This window comes from Macaca thibetana, chromosome 18, assembly GCF_024542745.1.
Source record: "Macaca thibetana thibetana isolate TM-01 chromosome 18, ASM2454274v1, whole genome shotgun sequence".
NCBI classification, from domain to species: domain Eukaryota; kingdom Metazoa; phylum Chordata; class Mammalia; order Primates; family Cercopithecidae; genus Macaca; species Macaca thibetana.
The window spans coordinates 60,079,502-60,104,974 of NC_065595.1; the positions used below are offsets into that span (position 1 = coordinate 60,079,502).

The 25,473-nt window shown below is 42.4% G+C and overlaps 1 long non-coding RNA gene across 1 annotated transcript; it reads right to left on the reverse strand.

Moving 5' to 3' along the window:
- Window positions 1–227: 227 nt before the first annotated feature.
- LOC126941300 (uncharacterized) lies at window positions 228–23,344 on the reverse strand. The gene is made up of 5 exons (XR_007721241.1): window positions 23,291–23,344; window positions 13,988–14,061; window positions 9,312–9,438; window positions 2,425–3,185; window positions 228–362 (listed from the first exon to the last, which is right to left on the reverse strand). It is a non-coding gene; the product is annotated as an uncharacterized LOC126941300 (long non-coding RNA).
- Between the last annotated feature and the right edge of the window lie 2,129 nt (window positions 23,345–25,473).

Consider the following 25,473-nt stretch of genomic DNA (forward strand, 5'->3'; position numbering starts at 1 on the left):
AGCAGCTCCTCAGTGAAGAAGCCTGACAAATAATATCTTAACCAAGTGACAGCTAACATCCTCTATGACAGCATATGGCTATCACGTACCCCCGATATGACATAGTGGGAGGGGCACTTGACCTCTGTGCTATTCTTTAAATAGAAATTCTTTAAATGTTCTTTAAAAATTATTAAAAATAACCATAATCATGAGAAAAAATCAGACAAACACAGATTGAAGGGCATTTTACAGGATATTTGGTTAATATTTCTCAAGACTGCCAAAGTCATAAATAACAAGGAAAGACTGAGAAACTTACAGACCAGAGCAGACTGAGGAGAGATGACAGCTAAATGCAATTGAGGACCCTTGGTAAGTTCCTGGAACAGAAAGAGGACATTAATGACAAAGTGATGAAATCCAAATAAGTCTGGAGTTTAGCTGAAAATAACGCAGCAATGCCAGTTTCTTAAGTTTTGACAAATGTACCATGTAAGGTGTTAACAATGGAGAAACGAGGGGAGTGGTATATACACAAGTCTGTACTATCTTTACAAGTTCTTTGTTTTTTTAAGACAGGATCTTGCTCTGTTACCCAGACTGGGGTGCAGTGGCATGAACATGGCTCATTGCAGCCTCGACCTCCTAGGCTGAAGCCATCTTCCCACCTTAGCCTTCCACATAGTTGGGACTACAGGCATGTGCCACCATGCTTGGCAATTTTTTTTTTTTTTTTTGGTAGAGACAGAGTCTGGACATGTTGCCCAGGCTGGTCTTGAACTCTTAGACTCAAGTGATCCTCCTACTTCGGCCTGCCAGAGTGCTGGGATTACAGCACTCTGGCAGGCCAGTAGCATGAGCCACTGCGCCCAGCCTATAACTTTTTATAAATCTAAAATTATTCCAAAATAAAAAGATTATTTTTAGGCTGGGCGTGGTGACTCTTGCATGTAAACCTAGCAGTTTGGGAGGCCAAGGCAGGCAGGTCACTTGAGGTCAGGAGTTCGAGACCAGCCTGGCCAATATGGTGAAACCACATCTCTACTAAAAATACAAAAATTAGCAGAGCGTGGTGGCAGCTATAATCCCAGCTACTCAGGAGGCTGAGGCAGGAGAATCGCTTGAACCTGGGAGGCAGAGGTTGCAGTGAGACGAAATTGTGCCCCTGCACTCCAGCCTGGGTGACAGAGTGAGACTCTGTCTCGGAAAAAAAAAAAAAAAAAAAAAGTAAGCTGGGCGCGGTGGCTCACGCCTGTAATCCCAGCACTTTGGGAGGCCGAGGCGGGCGGATCACAAGGTCAGGAGATCGAGACCACGGTGAAACCCCGTCTCTACTAAAAATACAAAAAATTAGCCGGGCGCGGTGGCGGGCGCCTGTAGTCCCAGCTACTCAGGAGGCTGAGGCAGGAGAATGGCGTAAACCCAGGAGGCAGAGCTTGCAGTGAGCCGATATCGCGCCACTGCACTCCAGCCTGGGCGACAGAGCGAGACTCCGTCTCAAAAAAAAAAAAAAAAAAAAAAAGTTAAAAAAATCAAAATAAATTGAGGACAAAACTTGAAAATCATTACATCACAAAGTGTTAAACCAAGATTTTCATAAACACTGACATTTTAACTATCACATCCCTAAAAATTAACATTACTTATAATTGAAGCAAAAGCAAAAATAATTTTTTAATTAATAGAGTTATCTTTAAAACATCATTTATTTCATTCTTATCTGTTTAAAACATGTTTTATTGTATCTTCTATAATGCACTCAATACACTAACATTGTCATCGATTTTACAATTCATAGATGAATAAATATACCTATGTTTGGAATACGGAAACATTTTCACAGCAATATGAGGCTAAAAATTGTTTGTGTATCAGTGATTTAAGGATATGACTAATATGCCATATAGAAATCAAGCCAGAATGTCTGGGTACAAGTAAGTGATCATGCATAAGTCACCTTGCTTCTCTGAGCCTCATTTTTCTCATCCGTGAAATGGGGACAGTAATACTACCTACTGCTCAAGCTTGTTATTTTGGTCAAATGAGATCATGAATGTGAAAAGTTTCACAGACAGTACAGTGCCCCATAAAGGTGAGCAGGAATTCAGACTAACGAAGGTGGGGCGTCTATGGTCCCAAGGCCGAAAGCTGAAATGCAAGGTCAGAAAACGCACAAAGTGGACAACTGATTGCTAACTGAAGCAACCTAGGGGGCTTTATACTATGGGCCCTTAGTCCCTCCCCAGGCATTCAAAGTGGCAGGAGTCAGACCCAGCATCCCTTCAGGTCAGCTGGGGCCTTATGAACAGCTGAGGTCATAGAGTCACTGAGGCCTAGAAGCTGGGCCTCAGGTTATATCTATGGGTTCAAAATGTGCTCTGATCAGTTCACTCAGAGGTACTGGAGTTGGGGGAATGCCCAAACTTGAGAAAATTGACTTACGCGCTGATGTGCTTGCAGTGGAGAGGGGAATACTTGGCCCACTGGCCAGGACATGCCTTTCCTTATAAGTTTTGGTTGGAGAATGGAAGATTAGAATGCAAAGAGTTGAGATCTTCATCCAGTTGGATATTTTGCCCTGGGCAGGAACAATTTCCCACTCAAATTGGAGTTCCTTGGTGTGCTGGACAGAGGCTTCCTTCTCCGGGTTCCCTGGTGACCTCCTTTTTTCTGTTACCGTGACAACACTCCTTATTCTCCATATCATCCAGTTCTCACCATGAGTGACAATCCAGCCACAAGACGTTAACAAGATGATGCCTGCTCCTTCTCATATCTCTGGAGGCATGTTAATCTCATCAGTAGCGTCTCTAAACCCCACAGCAGGCCCTTTCCTTCTGAAAGCGCTTCGGACCATCTGGACCTGTCTAGGTGAATTTCAATAGCTTGAATCTCAGAAGCTATTGCTGTTGTAGAGGGCTGTCACTAAAAAAACTTTTTAATAATAAAATGATGCTCAGAGACTGGTATTTCCCCAACTTGGGTGTCATGTCTTCTCTTGACCTTCCCCTCCAGATGTGTCCCATCTTAAATCTCAGGGCCTTTCTCGAGGTTGTTTGTGTTTCCTCTACAATGAGTAAGACCTGATGATCGTGTGTGTGTGTGTGTGTGTGCACGCACGTGCACACGCACATTCAGGCCCTTCTGTTTCCCTCCTCACTGATCTTCAGAGATTTCAGCCTGAAACCAACTGCTGCAACTTCCTGTGTAAACAAAAACAGCCTGTCAAGATCCAAAGAAATAAATATGAACATCTCCTTATGTAGCACAGTTATAGCATTCATTTCTCTTGGAAGAAGACTTTACATATCCTCATGCGAAGCTGGGTACCCAAATCTAAAATTATTAAGATTCTGAACCCATGAAGCTTTGAACAAAGTTTGGTCTCATTAAAAAAAAAATTGATGGTGCTGCACAAAACACAACCATCTCTTTGATCTAAATGTTTTGAAAAACTGCAAAAGTTATGGATTCCACTGTCAGAAGGAGACTCCTTTGATAAAGGAATGTTTTTAATTATTTAAATACCTTCACAGCAAGAGCTCATGGTGGGTTGGTTTCTAAAAGTATTACTGGAGTCTCACTGCAGGTAACTGTGTAACTCTGTCAAAGCCATTGATTAAACAACCTGGCATGAGGCAAAGTATCAGCATGAGGATGTGTATCCCACATATAAACATGCAGCGCAGTCTTAATTGTATATTTTTAAATAACTTAAAGAATGTCACTGGATTGCTTGTAACTCAAAGGATAAATGCGTGAGGGGATGGATGCCCCATTCCCCATGATGTGCTTGTTTCACACTGCACGCCTGTATCAAAACATCTCACATACCCCATAAATATATACACCATGTATCCACAAACATTTAAAAAATAATTTAAAAAAATTTTTTAAAATGCAGCATGCAATATTAACAGCCATCTATTTGTTATGCTTTATTCACTTTCACCTCTGAGTAAATTAAAGTATTATTATATCCTAACCCACCACAGACTTCTGGGGTTCAGGTAGGAGGAATGCAATTCAGCCACAGACCTCTGATGGCTTTTTATCTTTTAAAAGATGGTTAAAGAATAACATCTGGAGGGCACGGTGGCTCACGCCTGTAATCCCGGCACTTTGGGAGGCCGAGGCAGGTGGATCACCTGAGGTCAGGAGTTCAAGACCAGCCTGGCCAACATAGTGAAACCCTGTTTCTACTAAAAATGCAAAAATTAGCTGGGCATGGTGGCGGGTGCCTGTAATCTCAGCTACTCGGGAGGCTGAGGCAGGAGAATTGCTGGAACCCGGAGGGCGGAGGTTGCAGTGAGCCGAGATCGCACCATTGCACTCCAGCCCAGGCTGACAACAGCGAGACTCAGTCGAAAAACAAAACAAAACAAAACAAAAATCAAAGACAAAGGATTTTTTTCTAATCCATAGGCAATTAGAAGTAGCCTTGAGAATTTACGAAAATAGAATTCTCTATTTCCTCTATCCCTTGGGAAAACATTTTCACATATGGAGAGGTAGTTACTATCTCTGGACTCTTTTCTGACTGCTCTTGTTCAAAATGAGCACTGAAAAGGCTTTAAATAAGGTCAAAGTGAAACCCACTAAGTATTCTTTTTAACTTAGACAGCTAGATAAGAACACACAGAATTCTTCCCTCTCCTCTTTTCTCCTTTTCTTCTCCCCTATAGTCTTTTTTTCCAAAAACATTTAATACCTACTATGTCCAAACATTATACTAGACACTTGGGATACAAAGATAAATAAGAAGTGGTCCCACATGTCAGATCACCATCTATGGAAGTCAAAACAATTAGGTCGTTCATTTGTTCATTCATTCATTCAAATAGTACCTATTGAGCACCTACTATGTACTGTGTGTACCGCACATTGAGGTCACGATAAAAAACTCAGTTACCTAGGGATGTCAGTGAACGCTAATGCCACCTGGGTCAAAAATAAAGGGATGGTAGATGTTCAGGTTATCAATTTTCCCTCCTGCCTGTGTATTTCAAATATACAATAATAATAAATAACAATAAACGTGTTCAAATGATCCATTGTCTAAATCTTTGACATAAAAAATTTTCACTAAGAGTAAATGGAATAAAATACCCATCAGGCACTACGAGGTATCAGCTAAACTGAAACTCAGTAAAACGACTTATGTCAAAGATAAGAAACTGGAGACTAGATGATCCCTGCAGAGTATGTTAAGAAATCTTTTCATTATTATGTAACTTTCTTGCCTGAAAGATGTGCCTCACCTATTAAAACACTTGTATCTGCCTACTTAGACTTGAAAAAAGATTATTTTTCAACTCTTCAAAATGGAGAATGTCAGCGTACTTTGAACCATTTGTCAAAAACATAAAAAAGCAGCATCCTCCGATGAGGGAATCTGAAAATTTTCTTTTTTTCTTTTTTCTTTTTTTTTTTTTTTTTTTTTTTTTTTTTGAGGCGGAGTCTGTCGCCCAGGCTGGAGTGCAGTGGCGCGATCTCAGCTCATTGCAAGCTCCGCCTCCCAGGTTCACGCCATTCTCCTGCCTCAGCCTCCCGAGTAGCTGGGACTACAGGCGCCCGCCACCACACCCGGCTAATTTTTTTGTGTGTTCTTAGCAGAGACGGGGTTTCACCATGTTAGCCAGGATGGTCTCTATCTCCTGACCTTGTGATCCACCCGCTTCAGCTTCCCAAGGTGCTGGGATTACAGGCATGAGCCACCGCGCCCGGGCCCTAAGTGAAAATTTTCTAACCAAATTTTAGCAAAATCCTTTGTATAGTTGGTGCTTGGCACTAAAAAAAAAAAAAAAAAAAAAATGTATATATATATGTGTGTATATATATACACACACATACACACACACACAATTATTTGTAACTGTACCCAACAACTCACATCTTTCAGTTTTGTATATATATATATTTTTGTGAGGTATCTTTTTCTGTTATCATAGCCATTAAAATCAAGTATATAGAAATAAACTGAACTGAGAACCAAACCCTTTGAGGGTTAAACTGTTAAACCAAGATTTTAAAATATGAAGAAGTATTTAATGTCTCAGTAAAGTAAGAACAAAGGTTGTTTAATATTAATAAGTGTTTTAGATTATTAGATATTAATACTTATTATTAACTATTACATATTCAAATACTTGAAAATTTGCTAGCCATAAATGCTCATAGTGGTAAAGAATAAAGGCTGAAATTCTGTGAACTAAACATGCTGCTTAAGAAGTTAAGAAGAGTAATGGGGATAAAAAAGAAAGCAAAAGGAGGAAAATAATAAAGAGATCAGAAATTAATGGGGGAAAAAGCTTTAATAAAGAGGACCAACAAAGCCAGAAATTGGTTATCTCAAAAAACTAATAAAATTGTCAAATCTCTGGCAAGACTGATCAAGAAAACAAGATAAGGTATCCATAAATTATATTAGAAATAGAAAAGAAGACATAACTGTAATTATAGCAGAAATGTACAATAGTAAATAATATTATATACAACTTTATGCCAATAAATTTCAAAATCATAAATGAAATATGTAATTTCCTAGAAAACTATACATTACAAAAACTGATACAAGAAGAAACAGAAAATCATAATGGTTCATATGCGTTAAAGAAACTGAATCAAAAAAAAAAATTAAAGAAATAGAATTCATAAAAGAAATTGAAATAATTCAAAATCTTTCCTTAAAGAAAATATGAGACCCATTGTTTTGTTGTTAAATATTACCAGACATCTAAGGGTTAAATAACTTCAAGCTTTACAATATTTTCAAATTATAAATCCCTAATTCATATTATGACACCAGCTTAACCTTAATGCTAAAACTGGTCCCAGGCAGCACATTAAAGTTTTTGGAAAATTAATAGGGTTGGAAAGGGTAAAACGAAGCTACCATTCAGTGATGATAGACTTGTTCACATGGAAGACCCAAAGAAGCTTACACATTATTAGAATTAAAATAAGATTAGTAAAATTTCCAAATACTAAATCAATATACCAGGTTAATTGCCTTTCTCTTCACCAGCTACTCAATTAGAATATTGAATTAATAAAAACATTTTATTAATAATTTAATACTAGCAATAAAAATATAAAATACCTAGGAGTAAGTCCAACAAAAGATGTACGAGACTTATATGTAAAAATTATAGGCCGGGCGCGGTGGCTCAAGCCTGTAATCCCAGCACTTTGGGAGGCCGAGACGGGCGGATCACGAGGTCAGGAGATCGAGACCATCCTGGCTAACACGGTGAAACCCCGTCTCTACTAAAAAATACAAAAATCTAGCCGGGCGAGGTGGCGAGCGCCTGTAGTCCCAGCTACTGGGGAGGCTGAGGCAGGAGAATGGCGTGAACCCGGGAGGCGGAGGTTGCAGTGAGCTGAGATCCGGCCACTGCAGTCCAGCCTGGGTAACAGAGCGAGACTCTGTCTCAAAAAAAAAAAAAAAAAAAAAAAAAAAATTATAAAACTTTTTAAAGAAGGCATTAAAGAAAACTTTTTTTTTTTTTTTTGAGACAGAGTTTCTCTCTTGTCACCCAGGCTGGAGTGCAATGGCGTGGTCTTGGCTCACTGCAACCTTTGTCTCCGGGTTCAAGCGATTCTCCTGCCTTAGCCTCCTGAGTAGCTGGGATTACAGGTGCCAGCGACCACGCCTGGCTAATTTTTGTATTTTTAGTAGAGATGGGATTTCACCATGTTGGCCAGGCTGGTCTCGAATTCCTGACCTCAGGTCATTCACCCACCTTGGCCTCCCAAAGTGCTGGGATTATATGAGCCACCACACCCAGCCAAAACTTTTTTAAGACTGGAAAGATGACATGTTTATAGATAAAGACTCAATAATTAAAGTCACAAATGCCCCTACCCCAATGATTTATGGATTCAATGTAAATCCAATCAAAATCTCAAAAAGGGTCTATCATGAAATTTGACAAGATGATTCTAAAATTTATAAGGAAGACCAAAAAGTCAATAATACAGCAAAGACATGCAAAATAAAAGAGAAGGATGTGCTTACCAGGTATCAAGACTTATTATTCTATAGCTACTGTATTAATTTAAATGATGCAGTCATCGTGTAGGGACAGACAAACCGAATCAATGGAGCAGCCACAGACCCAGCATACATGGAAAACTGATGAGACCGTTCAATCTGTGGTGCTGAAGCAATGATCCATATTTAAAAAGATGAAAATGTGTCCTTACCTTACACTATTCAAGGTAAATTAAGGAATTTATCAATTCAAGACAGATTAAGGAGCTTCAACGTGAAAGGCAAAACTTTTAAACTTTTAGTATGCAGTACCTTAAAGTACGGAGAGATTTCTCAAATAAGATATAAAAATCACTAACTATAAAATATTGAAGAATTCAACTACAGTATAAATCAGGGGTTCCCAACCCCCAGGCCACAAACCGGTACCTGTCCGTGGCCTGTCAGGAACCCAGCTGCACATCAGGAGGTGAGTGGTGGGCGAGTGAGCTTGACCACCTGAACTCTGCCTCCTGTCAGATCAGCCCGGACATTTGATTCTCATAGGAGCTCAAACCCCATGTGAACCGTGCATGCGAGGGATCTAGGTTGCATGCACCTTATGAGAATCTAATGCCTGATGATCTGTCACTGTCTCCCTTCACTCCCAGATGGGGCTGTCTAGTTGCAGGAAAATAAGCTCAGGGTTCCCACTGATTCTACATGATGGCGAGTAAGTAATAATAATACAAATAAAAGTGTGGAATAAATGTAATGTGCTTAAATCATCCCAAAACCACCCCCCACCTCACCCCGCCTGTCAATGGAAAAATTGTCTTCCACAAAACCGATCCCTGGTGCCAAAAAGGTTGGGGACCGCTTGTATATGTTACAATTTGTGATAGTCAAGATATAGTAGTCCCCTCTTATCTCTTGGGGAGACACTCCAAGACCCCCAGTAGGTGCCACCACAGATAGTCCCCAATCCTATATATAGTATGTATAGTTGTTCCTATACTTACAAACTTGTAATAAAGTTTAATTTATAAATGAGGCACAGTAAGAGATTAACAAGAATAATATAACAATTATACTGTAATAAAAGTTATATGAATGTGGTCTCTAGCTCTCTTTCTTTCTCAAAATACTGAAATATTTTTGGGCCTCGATTGACCACAGGTAACAAATCTCAGAAAGTGAAACAGTGGATAAGGGCGGCCTTCTGTATTATAAAGACAGCAAAAAAGGTACGCCTTGAAACAAGATTTTTAGAGCACATTTGATGAATTGTTTCTATTCTGTATTGTTGTATAACTACAAATTTTCTAGCTGGAAACAATAACTATTTTATTACCTGTGAGTCTCTGAATCAGGAATTTGGGCTGAGCTCAATGAGCAGTTTTTCTCTTTCCTGGGGCATTAGTGGAGATCATAGGTGCATTCAGCTGGCAGCTTGGCTGAGGCTTCCAAGACAGTTTCATCTGTATGGATAGAGAATCAGCTGAGGCGGTTGAATGAGTAGTGGCTGCCTGGGCCTCTCTTTCTCTGTATACCATGTCTCATCCTGTGGAGAGTCTCTCTGCATGGCCTCTCTCTTCATCAGGATAGCTGAAGCTTTTCACATAGCCGCTAACTTCCAAGATGGTGAAATGGAAACCATAAGGCCTCTAAGGCTTTGGCCTGGAGCTAACGCAGCATCACTGCCATATTCTATTGATCAAAGCAACACACAGGGCCACCTCCAATCCAAGAGGAGGTGCGATAACCCCACCTCATGATGAAAGGTGGCAGGTGGCGCGCACCTGCAGGGATGAGAGGAATTGTTGGCAGCCTTTTCTGCAGACATTCTGTGCACTAAGGTTTTAATATCCAAAATATGTAAAGGATTCCCATGAATCATCAAGAAAAAGATAAAAATAGAAAAATGCAAAAACACAGACATCCATAGAAGAGAAACATGAATGGCCTGTAAACATATGGAAAGATGTTTACTCTCATTATTCAAGAAAAATATATTAAATCTACCAAAGAGTGAAAATTTGAAAGTCAGATAAGACCAAGTATTGGTGGGAACTGTTATATACAGCTAATGTGAGTGTAAAATTACACATTACTTGAGAAAACAATTTTGCATCGCCTAGTAAAGATGAGTGTATATACACAGCAGTCCCACTCTTGGGAAAATTCTTGTACATATGTCCGGAAGACAAGTAAAATAATATTCTTAGGAGGATTTGGGAGGTTGGGGGGAAATACTAAAAACAACCTAAATGCCAATCAATGATTGAATGGAGAAATAAGCAGCAGTGGATTCATATCATGGAATACTATAACCCACAGCTAGATATGCCTCAATGTGGATGAAGCTTGAAAACATGATGTTGAAGTGGAAAAGAGTCACAGAAGGCGATTTCAGTGTAATTCTATTTATATACAAAGCTCACAAACAGGAAAACTGAACAATATATTGTTTAGAGCACCAAACTTATAAATGTGCTTGCGTGCGCGTGCACACACGTATGAGGGAAATGCTTAGCCCAAATTTCAGAATAGAGGGTAACTGGAGTGGGGAGAGGGAGGAGGCAAACATGGACTTCAAAGATACTGGTAATATTCTCTCTCTCACTCTCTCTCCTTTGAGCTCAATCATAGTTATATAGGTGTTTGTTCAAATATTATTCAAATATTTTTAGTTCTGAGAGTATTGATTATATACACATTCTGCACATAGAATGCATTTTTTTAAAAACAGAGTCTTACTCTATTGCCCAGGCTGGAGTACAGTGGCACGATCTTGGCTCACTGCAGCCTCTGCCTCCCGGGTTCAAGCGATTCTTCTGCCTCAGCCTTCCAAGTAGCTGAGATTACTGGCATGTGCCACCACATCAGCTAATTTTTGTATTTCTAGTAGAGACGGAGTTTTTAGTAGAGATGTTGGCCAGGCTGGTCTCGAACTCCTGACCTCAAGTGATCCACCCACTTCAGCCTCCCAAAGTGCTGGGATTACAGGTGTGAGCCACTGTGTCTGGCCTAGAATGCATTTCTAAAGTGGCAAGGATCTTCCAATAAATTGCTGAGAACAAAACACCTTGATGACATGAACGGAAAAATGATACTTTCATATATGACCATGGGAAAGACTTCAAATTGGCATGTGACTCAATCATTTCATGTTCCCATACACTGAAATACTTGGAGATGAAATATCTGGGAATTGCTTCCAAATAATCTGACAGGGGTAGATAATGATGCAACGTATCAACCGCGAGTTGGTCACTGCTGAAGCTGGGTTCATTTGTACTCTTCTCTCTCCTATTGTGTATGTGTGAGGAGGAGGGGTAAGAGGGGACAAGGGTTGAGAACCCTCACCAGAAGATAACTGGAACAAGTGAAGATATTTATGGATTATCTGAATGCTAAGCATTCCCTGCTATAAAGCATAAAACAGAGGAGATTAAAAAAGAAAGGGGAACAAAATGAAGGGGGACTCGCCAGCTTTTTACATGCAGGAAAGAGTCTAGTTGGCCAGAACACATAAAATGTGCAAGCATGAGAACACGAAAGACCCAGCCAGGCTGGCATGGGAGGCGGGGGAGGAAGTGGGATCTGGAAGGCCAGCATGGACAGCTCTAGAGCTATGTATGAGTCCATCCCACTGCTGCTGCTGTTGCTGCAAAACTTCAGAGCAGTGCTGTGGCCCTGAGCCCTTGGGCTGGCCAGAGGAAGCCCACAAATAGGACGCTGTGGCCATCCTGTAGTGCCACACTGGCTATCAGCCACCTGACTTGGGTGGTCTATGACAGAGGAAGCCCCATCACCAGACTCTCCCCTTCTAAGACCGACTCCAAGACTCTGAGACTCTGACTGCCCTTTGAAGACTCTGACTCTGGACTTCCATGGCTTGCAGCTGCCAACCCAGTTCCCACCATACCTGAGTACCCATCAGCCCTTCACAGGACTCAGGCCACCCCCAACTTCCACCCTCCAAGTTCACAGGCTCACCTCCTATGCCTAACCAAGTCGACCCCTGCAGTTCGGAACGTGCCCCCCTTCTGGTTCCTACTCCTTTCTATGCGCTCTTCCCTCTGCATAAAAGCCTTCTGCTCCTCCCTACCCCTTGTTCTCTTGGGCAGTTCATAGTCATTTTACCAGAATGGGCTCAAGTGTGTCCTCCTCCTCCAGGGAGGCGTCTCCCTGACTCCGCAGGCCGAGCAGAGCTGTTCGTCCTCTGCTACACAGCATTGTCCTCGGGGCTATAAGTATTTGCAACATGGCTGGCTCTTTCCACCCTGCTGAACTGTTCCTCTGCTAAATATTGGAGCCTCTTGTAGAGGAATCCGAAGATGAGTTTTCAGCTCTATGTTAGGAGGTACTCATTAGAGCCAGAAAATGAAGGAAAATGTTCTCTTCCAATCACAATCGCCTATCTCTGTGGCCACCATTATACATAGAAAAATGGTCTCAAAAAGCATATGTTTGCTATTTCAATGATTGTAGAAAGTATCAGAGGAAGGCGATTATGTTTGCAATAGGATGTTGCAGTTTGATCCTGGTTTTTGTTCTTTTCGATTTTCCACAATTATGTGTTGCTGTGATTTAGATGAAGTTAGCCTAGACAAGTTTTGCTGAAATAAAGGACTGCAGTTGATGCCCTCCTCCCCTGTGTATTGGTTCCTCCTTCATATTAAATGACCGCTTTCACCAACCTCCACCAGAGGCAAAGTCACATCAACCCCTAAGTGAGCCAGGGTGGAGGGAAAAGGAGAGAAGAGAGAAGGTACTGAGTTTTAGAAAGCTATAATACCAGTCCCCTTCTTACAGGGAAAAAGAGATCTGGTTCATTAAACATTAGGTTGGGCACGGTGGTTCATGCCTGTAATCCCAGCACTTTGGGAGGCTGAGGCACGGAGGCTGAGGAGTTCACTTTGGGAGGCTGAACTCCTTACTTGAGGTCAGGAGTTCAAGACCAAACTGGCCAACATGGTGAAATGCCGTCTCTACGAAAAATACAAAAAATTAGCCAGGTATGGTGGTACATGCCTGTAATCCTAGCTACTCAAAAGGCTGAGGCAAGAGAATAGCTTGAACCTGGGAGGCAGAGGTTGCAGTGAGCCGAGATTGCACCACTGCATTCCAGCCTGTGTAAGAGAGGGAGACTCCATCTCAAAAAATAAAATTAAATATTAATCATTTTAAAAATTCATCAAGAAACCTATGCTAAAAAGGAGGATGTGGTTGGACTGGTTCATTTTTCTCCTCTAGTTTTGAGCTCCCATGCTCAAGAAGAACAAAGCTAGCTGTAGCCAAACTTGGCGATTTAAACTTCTGTCATATCCATGGTATCTGTTTTTATTTAGTAATATTGTACATTTTTATCCAGCACTGTTCTATTTCACATATGATACAGTACATGCACAATGTTTTGGATCATATCTATGGTACAGAACAGAGGGCAATTACTCTAATTTATGGGTGATCCCAATTGTCGCTTCCCCCAAACAGCAATGGAATTTTTCAATATCTTCAGAATAAATCCCTCCTCTGGAGCAGTAAGCATAATATGACAGTGTGTCAACCATGGATTTGTTTCAAGATTATTTACTTACAATTCAACAACACTGCTGGCCCATGGAATGCCCCGTCAGCAAAAGCTGCATTGTTTGAAGTAGCTTGGGGAAACAGCCAGGGTTTCAGAATCCAAAGAATGTAGTTTTCCTAAATACCTCAGGATTACGAGATGCTATAGAACTAATAAATTTGCTCCTTAAAATAGTCCAGAAGGAATCCTTAACCATGGCTACATGTTTGAAAGTTTAGGTTATTAATGGGGAGAGAGAATGCTGTTTCGTCCCTTGGGCTCACATAATGAGTACCATGGGCAACTTTTTTCTCCCTTTATTCTCTTTATGATTATTTTTAAAAGGATAAATTCCAGAGGTGGATAACCTTTTGGAAAACAATGATGAAATGATGAGAGATGATGTGCAAGAGACCCACGCAATGAAACCTTTTAAGTTGGAAAATGCTTACCTGGTGCTGATGGTTGCTTCTCGGGATGGTGAGCTGGGCAATCTCATCCACCTATGGATAAACTGGATCGTGCTCTGTAGGTGTAACCAGTAATACAGTAACACAATGGAATCGAATGTTCTACAACTGGTTTATTGTTTTCATACTAGATCTAACCTATATTTACTAGGTTGGTGCAAAAGAAATTAAAAGTAATGGCAGAAAACCGCAATTACTTTTGCACCAACCTAATACATCATATTTTAAAACTTTCAAATCATTTTCCCATGTGCAATGTAATTTTTTTCACAGTCACTCAGAGAAAGAAGTTATGATTATCACCAATTACAAATGAGGAAGTACCAGCTCAGAAGACTTAGCAACTTGCCTAAGTTCACCTGGAAAATGGGTGGAAGAGTGTGGATGAAAACTCAGGTCTCTCAGTTCAGTGGTCATAACCTCTAGCCTATCCATGATGCATTTAGTTGTGCAAATTCAAATTTTATGAAGCATGCACAGAGACTTCATCCACAGTAATGAACTTTTAAACTGAGAGCAAGTCTTTCCAGAATAAAACATCCATCGCTCAGCCCCCATTGCAGCTTCGTGTGTCCGGTGGAACGTGAGCAGAAAGGATGAAGACAACTTTTGGTACATAAAAGGCTTGTGCACTCCCCTGTCTTGGCCAAGGTCCCCCTGAGACTAGAATCTAAACCTAAAACTCAACTGCAGGTTTATTTGGGAAGTGATCTCAGGGAGCAAGGCTGAGGGATAGAGAGGGTGGCAAGAAAGAGCGGAGGTCAATGCAAGAAAGAGGTACTAAGTTGGACACTCTTATGGGTGACTGGTGCTCAATCCCACAGGACCTTCTGACGGGAAGACACAAGGGGGAAATATCCACTGATACTAGTCTGCCATTGATCAAGGTGTTAAGTCTACACTGCTGTGATGTCTAGAAGCCCCAGAATGGAAATTGAGAGGCTTGGGGCACGGGCCAAAGTGAGGTACTAACAGGGTGCAATTGTGCAAACTGGCAAAGTCTGCACAGATCTGATCATCACAGGAGTAGTTAGGTGGGGCTGAGAGAATTTGAAGTCGTCTTTAAGTAGTTTCCCTTCCTGCTGGGTAAGATGCCTGTGGTAGTAAGCCAGCTCAGACCACGCAGACAAGGGCAAACCACCTGGGAGGCCTGGGGCGATAATACTGAAGGATCTTGGCACCCTGGAAATATCTAAGTAGCCATGTGAACTTGAGCTGTACAAGAGAGAAATAAATCTATTTCATTTAAGTGACCCTTATTGTGTAAACTAATAAAAAGTGCATCTGATAATCATGAGCTACAAACATCAAACTGCAGAGACTTGTTTAGACCAGCGAATAAAAAGTTTAGGTGTTACTAAGCAGCAAAGCCATGGTCCGTATGATGAGCACATTGAAAATTTCACCTCTGTTTGGCTCAGTCCGTGACACCAAAGAACAATTGTGACAACTGGCACTAAATTATTGAATTCGCTGGATGGCGTTGCCATCCAAACACAACCCCTCCAAATACTTTATAAAATACACACATTCTTAGGCCAGGCACAGTTTCTCACACCTGTAATCCTAGCATTTTTGGGAGGCTAAGGCGGGCAGATCACTTGAGGTCAAGAGTTCGAGACCAGCCTGGCCAACATGGTGAAACTCCATCTCTACTAAAAATACAAAAGTTAGCCAGGCGTAGTGGTGGGCACCTGTAATCCCAGCTACTCAGGAGGCTGAGGCAGGAGAATTGCTTGAACCCGGGTGGTGGAGGTTGCAGTGAGCTGAGATGGTGCCATTGCACTCCAGCTTGGGCAACAAAAGTGAAACTCTGTCCCCAAAAAATAAATGAGTAAATAAATAAAATAAAATATACACGTTCTAGCCTTAGCACACTGTATTTTAAGCTAAAGCAATGTAATGATGTTTTTTTTACAAGTATGATTATTTTATGTCATTGTATCATACCAGTTATTAAGAATTGATATAGCTTTAGCACACTAAATATACCCCTCACTGAATAAACTTTTAGCTAGTAAGTGACTAAATTTGACAGAGCCTTGAATAGGATATATAAAGGGACTGTGTTAACTGCTTTCCTTCAAAGTGCACATACTGACTTGAGGAAACATCTGTGCCACATTATGAAGGAGGAAGTAGGTACAGGGAGTGAGGGATAACTTGATGAAAGTGGCCCAACTCGAAACTGGCAGAGCTGGGATTTGAACCCAGGTATGCTTGACTCAGAAGTCTCTGCTTTACTCATTATGCTAAATCTGACTGAAGAAAGTTTTAGCTCTAATATTCTCTGGGACACTAGAACACCTAAAATAAATAGCTTGCTCACCTGGTGCTTAAAGGGAGGGCCATAAAGGAAGAGCACGATGTCAGGATCTGAAGACTCGGCCATGCACGGTGGCTCACCCTGTCATCCCAGCACTTTGGGAGGCTGAGGCAGGAGGATCACTTGAGCCCAAGAGCTGAGACTAGCTTGGGCAACATAGTGAGATCCCTATCTCTACAAAAAATAAAAAAGTCAGCTGGGCGTGGCAGTGCACACCTATAGTCCCAGCTACTTGGGAGACTTAGGTGGGAGGATCACTTGAGCCCAGGAGGTCGAGGCTGCAGTGAGCCATGATTGTGCCACTGCACTCCAGCCTGGGCAACAGAGGAAGATTCTGTCTCAAAAATAAATAAATAAAAAGATCAGAAGACCAGTGTTGTTCTCTGTGTGAATGGGAAAACAGCTGAGACTGTCTGACCTCAGGCACTTCCTTGATAAAATGGGAATAATACAACCTACCTCACAGGCTTTTGGAGATATTAAATGACTGTATGTGTATATAGAAGTGCTTTATAAACCATAAAGTACTACATTTACTTACTGTGGGCCATGCGCAGTATTAAAGCACTTTACATGGATAATCTCATTTAATCACCACTACAACCCTATGAGCTAATTATTCTTCTGTTTGTGGTAGAGGAATTTGAAGTTCAGCTTGCCCGTGGCCAAGTAACTAGTAGAAGGAGGAGGCTGATGTTCAAAGGCTTACGGGTCCACACTCAAGCCCCCCACCACACTGCTGCCCTGTACACGTGGTCATATGGCCACTACCTACACATTTACATGCCACCTACGTAATGTGGACAACCCGTCTCAGATTCAAACGGACTCTACAGCTGCAACATTCCTGCCTTGTCCTCACTGCAGTATTAACAGGCTCTGGCAGAAGTGGAATGATGAGAATCAGAGGACAGACATCTCTCTGGGAGCTGCTTTTTCCTAAGACCTGGGATACAATTTCCGAACACATTCTTAATTTTATCCCATTTATCTAGACATTAGTCCTAGTCTGATAAATTTCTGGAGTGCCCTCATGCTAAATTTAAATGTATTTATTTTGTGTGTATTATAATTCATCCTTAATGAATCAGGAATTCTAAGGTACCTCTTTATCTTAAAGAGTACCTAAGCATAACACATATAGCTTATGTTTTAGTCTCTAAAATTTGGCTGTGTTGGGAAATTAAGATGTTTACAGTCTAAGCCAGGTACAGTGGCTCAGGTCTGAAATCTCAGCACTTTGGGAGGCTGAGGTGAGAGGGTCACTAGAGGCCAGGAGTTTGAGACCAGCCTGGGCAACGGAGCAAAACCTCATCTCTATATTTTTTTAAAAATAACTAGCTGAGGCCAGGCGAGGTAGCCCACGCCTGTAATCCCAGCACTTTGGGAGGTTGAGGGCAAATCGGTTGAGGTCGGGAGTTCAAGACTAGCCTGATGAGCATGGTGAAACCCCGTCTCTACTAAAAATACACAAATTAGCCAGCCATGGTGGTGCGCGCCTGTAATCCCAGCTACTCCGGAGGCTGAGGCAGGAGAACTGCTTGAACCCCGGAGGCAGAGGTTGCAGTGAGCCATGATCACGCCATTGCACTCCAGCCTGGGCAACAAGAGCAAAACTTTGTCTCAAAATAAAAATAAAAGTAAAAATGATTAGCTGGGCATGATGGCATGTGCCTATAGTCCCAGCTACTCAGGAGGCTGAAGGGGGAGGATCATTTGAGTCCAGGAGGTCAAGGCTGCAGTGAGCCCTGACTGTGTCACCGAACTCTAGCCTGGGTGACAGAGTGAGACCCTGTCTCTAAAAATATATAAACATATAAATATTTTAAAAAGATGCTCACAGCTTTAAAGCAGAAAGAGAGACTAAGAATGTCTACCACTTTCTTAGGATTCACTAAATACTCATGATTTTGAGTTCACAAAGACACTTCTGTTGTGAGATATGTATCCCTCCTTTTTTAGTCCAGCTTGGTAGATGAGTTTGATGTGAGTTTACATTTGAGAGTGAGTTTGCCTCCTCTTTCCCCCACTTGCCTCATTCTCATATGTTATCTGTAAAATATTCTTTTTCAATGTGCCTGTATGAAATCTGTTCTTACAGATTTAAGATTAACTATGGACTCAATAGTAATGCAATGGGGTCTGAGATCACCCTGGCAGGCAAACACTTTGCATGAGGTGTAATTGAAAACACTAGTACAACTAAATAACCCAGTTTCCATTCTAAGCTTTGTCCCCTGTGCAGCATTCAAGGCAAAAGAAGCCCTGACCAGTGCCATGTGAAAAAAAGGAAAAGAACATGGATTTCAGATAAGAATGATCCAGAAACCAAAGGAATTTGGGAAAGACTTTATAGATGCAAAGGAGCAAATGCAGAACATGAAGAAAACTAAGAGGGCCTCAGTTCGGGGTGGGGAACCCACTGAGCTTCAAAAGATGTTTAAGCAGCATCTAAATGAAAAAATCTCCCTGGGCGTGGTCAGTTGCCAACTCAAAAGGATGAGGGAGACATCATCGTCTTGCCTAATTGCACCCCCCCTTTCCTACTTAGAGCTTAGCAGGAGGGGGCTGTAATATGATTACTTGTTGAGAAAGGGATTTCTAGTTGCTGCTTCAGAGGAGACTGAAATGACCTATTGCTTTCCTTTGATGTTTTGTTTGCTGATACAACTGCTGGACTTTGAAATGCAGTAGAACTCTAATTTAGTTCAGAAGCTTGTTTTTAAACATATATTTCAGTCAGAGAACTGATTTTTATCTAAAATCCACTTTTCAGAATTTTTTAAAATGCAAGTCTTTTCTTCACAAAAGGCGTAAGTTTCCTCTCCCATCTCATCACTTTCATTTGGCTTCTCCAATTCCCTCTGAGCTTGGAGCAGACTTCTGGAAACAAGACTGTTGTGGAGTGCATGGGAGAGAGTCCTAGCCCCCAGCTGTTCTGTTCCCTCACTGTGCCATGTACTGGACCTCATGGATGGCCTCTAAGACTGGACCTAGATCAGCCTCGCTGACAATCCTAGAGGACTGCTAGGCCCAAGGAGGTTCCAGTGGAAAGGACACAGGGACATGGCAGGCAGAGTGGGCTTCTCTCCTTCCAAGCTGGTTTGGGGAGAAAAATCAAACAGGTTAATTGCTACATCTTCATTAGTTGACTTTCCCCTGTGGGCTGGTCCTGTAGTATGGCCTAACCTTTAGTAAAGATACTTATGCTAAAGGAACTAGGCACAGATGGACTTTAGGCTAGAATTCCATCTTCCCTCTGTCTCTGTCCTTTTCTCTGAGAAGTGTCCTTACTGCTTGAACCTCGGCGGAAGAGGTGGCCTCTGCAAGGGCTGGGTGGATAATGTGCACCCTATAGGCCAAGTTCTGCTTCACCTGTTTTCTTGGACCTGCACAGTTTTCTTTTTTTCTTTTTTCTTTTAATTTGAAAGTCAGTGTCTTTAAAAAGGGCACAAACTCTCCAGGTCACTGTTAATCCCTAAATCCACCCTTCCCAGGCAGCCCACTTGGCTCATTCTGTGTTACCTAACACCACTGTGGGCTTCTGACCTTTCAACCTCTGGTGAACGAAAAATTCTCAGTTAACAGCCTCAGAAACAGCTTTAGATCCTGACGTTCCAGGGCCCTTGGAGAATAAAAGGTGGATCAAAGAGTAAACCAATCGCTCATAGACTGAGATTTAAATGAGATTTAAAAATCCAATGAAGCCACTCCTGGGCCTCCTGGTTCTGCATTTTCTGTTGGATGCCTGCACCTGGTGGGCACTCTGAAGACCACTTACAGGGTGGGACAACTGCAGAATTGCAAACCCCATGAGGTTCTGCTTGGAGTTTATGTCAACATAGATCTCGTCTTTTCTCAGCCTGTTTCCATCAAAGTAATGCTTAATTGGGGCTGATCTGGGCTCCGGGAAGGAAGGGGAGAGGGCAGTCATTCTTTCACTGGATGCATTTAATTTTACTCTACCTAACAAGTTCAAAATGCTCTAGACTTTCATTCTTCCTTCCCTTCCTCCTCACACTTTTCCATCCTTTCCCTTCTTTGACTCCCAAACCCAAATGGGGTATAAGTGAGCAGCTAGGGGTTGGGTAGGGGTGAGAAACATTGTAGATCTTTATTTTATTCACCTCAAGCCCCACATTAAATCCCACATCCGTGTTTGCTAAAACATATAAGGTTCTGTAACCCCTGGTCATGTCCTTGGAGACCATTTAAAGTCATAAAATAAGCAATGTGTACTTTTTTGGAATGGTCAGTCATTTAAAACTATCATAGAACCAGCAAAGGCACTATGAAACAGAAAGCAACATTCACTTTTTAAAAAGTTAAAACACAGGATTATAAAGACATTTGATGCTTTTTGCAGGTTTCTTCCAAATGTTTCCTTGTATCTCAGGGGATAGCTTTCAACTCTCTTTTGCGATTAGGAATATTTGGGTGAAAGTTTGAGAAACCGTGTGAAATTCTGGCAGATCTTTTTAGAAAAGTCTGCTTTTGTATCTGAGAGGAATATTTTCTTATTTCTGGGGTTCATGGAATAAGGAATCATGTAGCCCTTGGCTGGACACTTAAATATGTTCCTGGACTTGCCAAAAAGACTTGGGTTGAGTCACTGGACTTGACTTCAAATTCCCATTCGGAGACCACTGGGATTGTAAAACCTTTTGCTGCTGAGTCCATTTCTTGTAACTGGCTCCATGTATTTAAGAATAAATAATTTAGCTCTGTTAGTGTTGGTTTTGGGGTCCCCCTCCACAGCCCCAGCACAGTTATCCTGGTTTGTAGGAGCCACATCCAGCATTCACATTTTGTCTGTTCTGCATTTGTTGGAAAGTAAATAAGCAGCAGTAAAGAAGCTGTATTATGCATGTTTTCTGCCTTGGGTGGCACCTGGAATTTGCTGAATTTGCTGAGTGCAACTTAAAGTTTAAAAGGCTCCTGAGCCTCACCTTTTTCATGCCATGCAAGTCAAATGGAAAACCAAATAATCAGCATAAGCAAGCTGGTGGGTCCTTTCTCTTGGTTTCAACTGACTCCAGACCCTGTTGTGCAATTCCAGTGCTTCTTTTCTCCCCACTTCCAGTTGTTAAGTCTCCATGACCGGACTTAAATAACCATCTCCTCTCCCCTTCTCAGAGAATCAACCACCAATTTTGCATAATACTTAGGACATTGTGGTACAACAAACAAATTGAGGACCCCCCAAAAACCCAAAACCAAACAGAACCCCACTCATCTCCACTGATTTTCTAGTATGTCTTGTTTACTTTATGTCAGTCTCACTAGAACTTAAAAATCACTTTTAAAGTAATAAAGCTGATTTTCACATGCCTTGTACAGACTTTCACTAATGCCAAGCAAAGGCATTTTGCCCAGATTGCTTTCCCCAGCTTATACACAGAGTTGAAAGCAGGGAATGGGGTGAAGTGGAATGGAAGAAGAACAGATGTAAATACTAAGCATATTGCAGGTTCAGTGACTTGCCCCAGAATGGGAGCCTGTCTTAGATCCTACAAATTCCTGTTCAATCCTTCTAGGCAAGATGCTTAATTATTGTTATGTGTAGGGAAGAAAATTGTTATCGGCAGAAGGTATCCGAGTCACATGGCACCAAAATGTATCACTGGTAGCGAATATCCAAGTTATCGTCAGAGAATCTGTATAGGTCGGCAGCAACCTCTATTCTTACGTCCTCAGAAGAAAGAATTCAACTCAGGGTCATAGGCAGAAAAAGAGACTGAGGCAAGTTTCAGAGCAGGAGTGGAAGTTTATGTACGCCTGAGAGCAGGAACATAAGGCAAGTGATACAGGAGACAGAAATTATTTTAAGCAGATAATGAGGGCAAAAGAGTCCTCGGCAGAAGGGCTTCTAACAAAGAACAGCCCAAGAAATCACTTCTTTTCCAACAAAGAGCAGCCTGGGAGATCGGGCTGCAAACACAGAGAAGAAAGCTGGAAACTTGCACGAGGGGATGCCAGCAGCTGCACAGTTAGAAAGAGGTGCCTGGGGCCAGGAATGTCCACCATGGGGGCTCCACCTCCCCTCTGTTTTTAGCACATGCACAGTAAGAAAGAAATAAGTGGCCGGGCGCGGCGGCTCACGCCTGTAATCCCAGCACTTTGGGAGGCCAAGGCAGGCGGATCACAAGGTCAGGAGTTCGAAACCAGCCTGACCAACAAGGTGAAACCCCGTCTCCACTAAAAACACAAAAATTAGCCGTGTGTGGTGGCACCTGCCTGTAATCCCAGCTACTTAGGAGGCCGAAGCAGGAGAATCGCTTGAACCTGGGAGGCGGAGGTTGCAGTGAGCCAAGATCTCACCACTGCACTCCAACCTGGGTGACAGAGTGAGACTCCTTCTCAAAAAAAAAAAAAAAAAAAAAAGAAAAAGAAAAATAAGCAACATGGAGTAGCTACTCACCTGTATAATAAAAGATTGGGGTGGGGGCTGCCAGAGATTCGTGCCCTATGCCAATGGCACACACGGTCCTAACCAGTTTTTCACGCCCTATGTAGATCCGACACCGCTTCCCCACTAGCTCATCTATAACACCCCCTGCATTTAACCACGGATAGGCAACTCATTTTTTCGGGACCCCTCTCTGGGGCAGAGAGCTATTCTCTTTCTTTCACCTACTAAAATTCTGCTCTAAACCCCACCCTTTGTGTGTTTCCGCATCCTTTACCTCCAAGGCTGTGAGACCGAGAACCTTGGGTGTCATCCCAGACAACAAGGCCGCTTCACAAGTACACCTGGAAGAGAGCCAAGTGGACACCTTGTAGGTCAAGTGCCCCGTTTGATCTTGAACCTAGGATTTTATATGCTGGCCTACTTCCGGCATTTTGTGCCCCTTTCCCTCATTCTTCCCTTAGGGTGAACCTCCCACGTGCATAGTGCCCTGCTTGTGATTGGGAGGTGAGCATGTGCAGTGTGTTTAAGAAGTTGTATGCGTGCTCACCTAAGGCTTTCTTCCCTTTTCCAGTGGAACGCCGCTAGAAGGTCATACTCTGCCATTTTGTCTCTTAATGCGCATGCTCAAGCCCACTGGCCCAGTTCCAGAGATCTTAATTGGAAGCTGCCGACTACCAATTTCAAGTGTATTCATCTGTTGGGAAACTGCCTCTCCCTGTTGCGGCCATGATCAATGATCATTTTACAGCGGCAGTGTGAGAACTGCCAAACCATCCCCTGATCGTCACCTGACATTTCTGGCCGGCTGGGAGGGGAGCCCTTCTCTGCCCCACTCATGCCTGACTACCTACCTACTCTAACAAAATCAGTATCTTGTCTTCCCAGTGATTCTTTATTTTGGTAATATAGAATCAACTTGTGGAGAAGGCAGCATGATGTAGTGAACAAAGCTTCAACCGGCCAGGATTTAAATCCCAGAGCCACCATTTATTGGCCATGTACCATCAGATATGTGTTACAGGCCTCTCCTGGTCCTCATTTTTTTCATCTGCAAAATGGAAAGTGATGGCAAGGATCAAATAAGACGATAACTACAAGAAGCAAGCCCAAAGCTAGGCACACATTAAATGTGTTTCCCTTCCCTTCTTAAGTCAGAGTTTGGACTCTGAACATAAAATGTAACTCCCCACCAAGAGTTGACTCTGACTATGGGCACTGTTTCTATGAAGGAAGCTCTTGGTGGCCCTTTGTTGTAACTGTTGATTGCACACATCTGGAAACCATGACAACCGTTGTGCTTTGAGTTCAGCTTGGCCCAAATGTGGCTCTATATAAGGCAGCTTCTATACTTCAGTTTTTCCCAATACATCATAGCTTGGCTTGAGTTTGGGCAGAGGGGTGGGTGCCAAAGGAAATGTACAATGTCTGGGAAAAATTCGTATTCAACTAACAATTACCCAGATCTGTATGGCCCCACTGGGGCGCTGTTCCTGGAGCTTTCGTGTCCATTCTCCCACTGAAAATGCAGTAGGAAGCTTTATGATGATGCCTACTTTGCAGGTGTTTCGATGACTCTGGGTGGTTTAAATGACTTTCCAAGGTCACAGAGATAATAAGGCAAGGACTAGGGATAAGATCCCAGGCTTCTGTCATGGAAGAAAGCAGGTCACAAGGATTTGCGGTGTTGGAAGAACAGCGGCTGTAGCGTCTGCCTGCCAAAGTGGTCCTTGAGTTGACACTGTCCACAACATGCACTGGAAGGCAGGAGAGGGGAGGTCCTATGTAAGTTTCCTTGGCCTTTAGAAGAAACCCGGTGTCCAGGCTCTCTGTCAACTAAGTCACATATCGAGCTGGGGCAGGTAGTGATATATGGCTAATTAAATGTGCCATGTAAAAAATTCCTGACCACGAATTTTAAAAAACAGTTTGTAAAACACTCCTGGCATCATTTAATCTTTTGGGGTTTTCACTTTGTATTCAGAAGGTATTTTAGGACCAACATTGTCATGCATTCATTCAACGAATATTTATTCACCTACTTACTGTGTATCAAGCACTGTTTTGTTTTGTTGTTGTTTTGGGACAGAATCTCACTCTGAGGCCGGGCGCGGTGGCTCAAGCCTGTAATCCCAGCACTTTGGGAGGCCGAGACGGGCGGATCATGAGGTCAGGAGATTGAGACCATCCTGGCTAACACGGTGAAACCCCGTCTCTACTAAAAAATACAAAAAACTAGCCGGGCGAGGTGGGCGCCTGTAGTCCCAGCTACTCGGGAGGCTGAGGCAGGAGAATGGTCTAAACCTGGGAGGCGGAGCTTGCAGTGAGCTGAGATCCGGCCACTGCACCCCAGCCTGGGCGACAGAGCAAGACTCTGTCTCAAAAAAAAAAAAAAAAAAAAAAAAAGAATCTCACTCTGTTGCCTAGGCTGGAGTGCAGTGGCACGATATCTGCTAACTGCAACCTCCGCCTCCTGGGTTCAAACGATTCCTGTGCCTCATACTCCCAAGCAGCTGGGATTACAGTTGTGTGCCACAACTTTCGGCTAATTTTCGTATTTTTTTGTACAGACGGGGTTTCACCATGTTGGCCAGGCTGGTCTTGAACTCCTGACCTCAGGTGATCTGCCCGCCTTGGCCTCCCAAATTACTGGGATTACAGGTGTGACCCACTGCGCCCGGCCATTAAAACTTTTTAACACAAACTCTTCAAAATGCCATCTTTTGTAACCTT